Source organism: Solenopsis invicta, chromosome 9, assembly GCF_016802725.1.
Source record: "Solenopsis invicta isolate M01_SB chromosome 9, UNIL_Sinv_3.0, whole genome shotgun sequence".
In the NCBI taxonomy this organism is placed as follows: domain Eukaryota; kingdom Metazoa; phylum Arthropoda; class Insecta; order Hymenoptera; family Formicidae; genus Solenopsis; species Solenopsis invicta.
The window spans coordinates 5,087,550-5,093,549 of NC_052672.1; positions in this window are offsets into that span (position 1 = coordinate 5,087,550).

Here is a 6,000-nt window from a genome sequence, read left to right on the forward strand (position 1 = left end):
TAATCAATTTATTTTTGCACGTTAAAAAAAAATTTAATTTCTTTTTACAATACATATGTTTCTGACACACTGGATGTAGTAATTTACCGTACCTTGAAAAAACAAGAATGTATAAAATTTTCAGTCGATTTTCGGAGACTGCTATCATGGGGAATCAGTACTGAAAATATTAATAGAAATATGTCCCGATTCCTGTCGGCAACGTGTGCCTATCGGAGCAGGAAACTCGATACGACAGAACATACACTCGCGCGATGTGAAGCGTGGCAGACACAGCGGACCATTTTGATGGAAGCTTTTGAGACTGATCTTGGCTTGGAGGGAATCTTCGAAGCTAGTCTGAATGATATTAGTAAATGGAAAATTTTTAAGAATTTTTGCTAAAGTGCCATTAAAGAAAAAGATCATCAGAGGGGTGCGGACGCACATTCTCCCCGCGCAAGACCGCTCTGTGCTAGGCTCTGCCCTTACCCGCATAGCTAGAGGAACTTCATACTATCAGCGACGCTAACACGAGACATGCATGTTATATAGGCGCTAATAGGCGCCTATGAGAAAACTGCGGCTACGCCTTTTTTAAACTTGGCAAGTTTTATAAACTATATATGTATAAATTAGTGAAAATCGTAGTTAGAACGGCCGGGATATCAATTAGAGTAGGAGCCCGTAATTTCTTGCTGCAAAAGTTATTATTGTATGGGATGCGAGTGCCTATCGAAGGAATGACGTCCGTCTGTCCGAGAGCACCCGTTCGTCCAGAGTAAGAGACACTAAGGGAGAAGTTTTTAGGGGGTAGGCGATGCGTGATAGAATTGTTGGCGATGTAACCACATCGAATCCTCGACACCTTGGAGTACGGGCTCCAAGGCGTCTTTCCCTTCTCGCCGAGGGAGGACCGTCGAGTGGTTGGCCGGAAGGGGTTGGTCTCGTTCGGATTAGTCCTGGTCGAGCCGGCCTTGCAAGAGTGAATCGACGGTCAGTTCCTCCGGAGTAGGGTGGGCTTTGTGAAGATTTTCCTCTTCCTCGTGAAACAAAAAAAAAGAAAAAGAAGCAAGCGAGAAAGGCAGAGGAAAGCACGAGAACCACCACGAGTAAGGCCTCCCTGGGCGAAACTTTGCACGAGGACATAGTGTGGCTAACACATATTTAACATTATGGTGTTATAAAGGTGCAACATTAGATCTATGACACCTTTAGGAGAGCGGTAGCCACGCTAAATAAGAGCTGTAAAGAAATTAGTACATAAGTGTATATGAATAAATATAATCATTAATCTTTAAGAACAGTTTAGGATGGATAAGATTAAAGACATAATTCAGAATTGTTGGGACACCCGTAATAATAAGGAGCTTTTAAGAAAGGACGGAATGGTCACCGAAGAAATGACGTATTGTTGGCCAGGACCATTTATCGTTCAGTGGATGCACAAAAAAGGAGAGGTTTTTGGGGGGTAAGCGATGTGTAGTAGTATCGTTGACGATATACCCGCATCGAATCCTCCACATCCTAGAGTACGAGCTCCAGGGCATCTTTCCTACTTTGTTAGGTGAGGACCGCCAGCGGTTGACCGGATGGAATTGGTCCCGGTAGAGTTGACCATGCCTGGATGACCCAGCGGTCAGTTCCTCAATGTAGTCAGGGCTTGTAAAGATTTTTCTCTTCCTCGTAAAACAAAAAATAATACTTGAATTAACTCATAAATAAATTCATTACTATGTTCATATGATAATAACTTTTATAATTAACTTTTTCTTAATTTATTTTGACAGCTGACCGGCTATCATAACTTCTTGTTATTGAATTGATATTTTGTTGAAAACATTAATTATGCATATGTAATGTACAAATATGTTTCCTATAGGAATAATTTCTTAATATAAATGTCACTGCGTATTTATATGACAACTTCCATGTCAAGTAGTACGCTTGTGTTACTTTGTCATATCACCATGCCTGAACGCGTGACATATCAGCTCTATGATTCATAAACTTTAATCGCGAATAATTTGAAAACCATTATACCCTCGACATTTTTGTATTAGGATTTTTTTCTCAGAATTTTCCAACGAATCCGTTCTTAAGAGGAAATGCCAGCTTTTTGGGACCTGTATATTGTAGTATATATGTAAAGAAAATGTATGTTCTTTACTTTGAATATTCCCGCGTACTTCTGTTAGTAGTGTAGATAGCGAGAGATAAGATAGAGATAATTCTGTTTACACGTGCTCGATAAAGCTAGGAGAATAAGAGCAAACGATAGTTCATGTTCAAGTTGTTAAAGAAAAGAGAAGGACTATTAGGAATAAATAAACTTAAACGTTGTTTTTCTTTTTTCAGGTAAGAGTTTTGTAAATAGTGAAAATAAAACCTGTAAATAAATATGAAACTTCTTTTTTCAGATCAATTATTATTTCATTCCGCAAAAATAAAACCCAATTAATTACACATTACACATATATATATATATATATATATATATATATATATATATATATATAATTCTAAAATGGAGCACACAAGAGAAAACACAATAATGACAATAAATACAGTTAAAATATTAAAATATCAAATTCAATTAATATTAACAAATAATTAGTATTTCAGCTTAAGTTATTTGTAATTGCATTAAATCTTATTCTACTATGTAAAATATGTATAACAATAATTAATAAACAGATAAAAAGCAATAATAACAGTAATTCAATTTTGCCTTTAATACGTAACCGATTAAATCCATTTCTTTTTCTGAGACATTTATATGAATTTTTAACCGTTTAAAATGCGTAGTTGGTTTTGGACAAGCAAGTTACTGCACCCTGGATATGGTAACGCTTGCTACGCCGCGCCGCAAGCGTTTTCACGTCCAGTGTACAGGAGCCATAAGACGCGTTTTGGAATGCTTATCGATTTTTGAAGTGTGAAAATAAACCAAAGAAATTTATATGAAATTTTGCGTTATAAATAGAAGTAAATGCAGTAAACATGATTGGAATGTTAGAGACAACTTTTGGTGAGTCTGCTATGAAGAAAACAATACTTTACGATTGGTACAGTGATTGATACTAAAGTTGAACATTTTTTTCTTATGAATTTGGGAACGTGCAATCAAGCTCGGGGATGCAAATCACTGTCTTTGCTCATACGCGATAAATAATTATGAAGCTGTCAATTTCGCGTATATAACGTATATAACATAAAAAATAAATGTTATTTGCTGCGCGAAATCTATGATAAATAAATATTAAATATCTGAAATATTATATCTGCAGTACAGATAGCACATCAGAGTTCTTAAACTGATGTCTCTGACTGAACATTATGTGAATAGCCCCGACAAGACATTGCATAATTACTTAAAAAATATTTACAAAATATTTATAATAAGTATTCATATTTTTTATAAATACTTACCAGTTACCGTATTCACCGGACCTCTATGACTTCTTTCTGATTCCAAAACGATTGGTTCTGAAGAGAATCAATGAACGGACAATGATTTGTGACTATAGAGAAAATGAAGACTGCTCAACAAGTTAAGGATTATATAAGCGCGTTCCAAAAAATGCGTTCTAGAAATGCTTTGAGGAATGGATAAACCGCTAGCACAAGTGTATTATATCCAATGGAGATTACTTTAAAAATCATATTAATATTGATGAGTACATAAAGATTTTCTAAAATAATTTCAAATTTCAAGTATTTTTTTTTTATCAAACTTTGTATTTACATAAAAAAATTGAAATTTTTTTAATATTGTAAAAATAATTTACCTTTTAATAACAAATAGAATAAATAAACTATCAAAATATGTTATTAAGTAAAAATATAATCTTATTCACAAAACTTTCACATTTTTAATAAAGCAAAGTATATAATCAACATTATCTTTTATTATTATTCAAGTAACAACTATAATATATACAAAATAAAAGCGACAAACTCAAAAATTAAATAATAAATTAAATATAATAAAAGAAATAAAGAATATCCTATTAAACCTATTATTGCCAGTCAATATCGTAAATACTGTTCCTCGATTATTACCGTATGTACATACCTATATTGCCTCTCTATTTACTGTCGGTGTACATGCCATTCATTTGCTGTCATCTCTACAAAAACCATTCTGCGGGCATATAAATTCTAGTTTGCATTAACGAATTCTTGAAAACATTATATATGATTTATTACATTTTTTATGATGAACTAGCGTCGGAAAGCCTCCTATTTCCCCCCTTCTAGTCAGAATTTATGCTATGACGTATCGGAAATAATTGTGACTGACCTTACTCCTAAGCCACCATTGTAAGAACGTCGAGTCACACGATGTTATACAATTATGCCAGTCTTTTTTACAAAATCAAACACCCTTTTCCTAATCCTCTTGTAATTCGGTTAGGTCAAAGAGCACAAGTTTACTTATACACTACTGTCACTTCTTGACAATTGAAGTTGGTAGTAATTGACGCGTAATAGGCTGTGTTCCAATATTGACTACTAAAAATGTATAGTATATGTGACGTGAACTATAAGTTTTTAGTACTGCCAGTAAAAACACAGCCTAGATATTTTCATGTATAAAACGGAACTCATTTACTGCTGACAGTAATGCAGGCAAGTTCATTATATCATTTCTTAAATGACTGTCAAGGATGCACTGAACAATATCAGCCCTAAGGAACGTCTATATTTGAACCAAGGTGAGGAATATTGATAATGGTCACACTGTTCAACAACAATGAATATCAAGAAACCTAAACAACGGCCGGAAAAAATCTGATGCTTATTGTTAGACATTTGATGCACCAAGATGACGCTCAAGTGATCACACATCCATTTATTACTTAAGCAGTTGTAAAAAAATGTAGATGTGTTCTTATCTTCATCATATAACTGTAAAATAATTTTCGAAAGCAATTAAAAGCACATTAAACTTCCAAGCTTAGGAATGATTTATATAATTTTTGTATGCGAGAATTTGTCACCGAAATTCAATGTCGATAAAAAATGCAGGTTAACATTCAAAGTTGCGTAGTTTGGTAAAACAAAAAAATTGTACGAAAATTTTAAAAAAGCTTTTTGTCAGTAAAACTATGTACTTTCAAAAAAGTCTTAAATTTTTTGAGAAAAAATTTTTTACCAAGCTGCAAAGTGTGGAATGCGCAAATTTTTAAGAAACAAAATAACTTGATTTTTTTAAGACATAAAACTACAAAGATAAAAGATTTTCAAAAACGTCTCAAGTACGTTAAAAAAAATATACAAATGCGCTTTGATTTTTATTTTAAATTTACTATATATTTGTTTTTATAATTTTATAATTTTATACAATTTTTTATATAAACAATGCAATTAACGATTTAATATTTTTTAAATTTAATTTTAGTCTTTTTTCCTTTCTGAAAAAAAGCATGTAATGAATATATCGAATGTATCGAAATTATTTTTGTTGCTTTTCCGTGATGCTGATTGGTTCTTTCGCTGCGCTAATTTCGTAAGCCGCTGTTGCAAAGATCGTGTATTTTGACTTTATGTACTGAAGAGTTAATAGTGTAATATTAAATTTGTGTAAAATTATGTAACATCATAAGTTTTGTAGCGCACGCATAGAGCACGCTTGTCTCGTCTGGTATTATAAAAAAATAATGTGAACGAATAACGACATTACTTGTAGATATATATTCCCCGGGAAAAAACTTTTTATACATGATTATATATAATTATCATATAATATTTACATATAATTTTATATCATTATATATAAAATATGTGTAATTATACATATTTTATATATTATTGAATATAAATTGTATTTAAAATTTGTTTATATATATTAAAATATATATAATTTATTTTAAATATAATTATATATAAATATGTATAAAAATTTTTTTCTGGATTGTTAGCTGTGGATTACAATGAAGTAAAATTATTATGTATGTAGCTTATATAAAATTTTTATAACAGTTTGCTTTTGTTTTGATTTTTCAGGTTTGGATA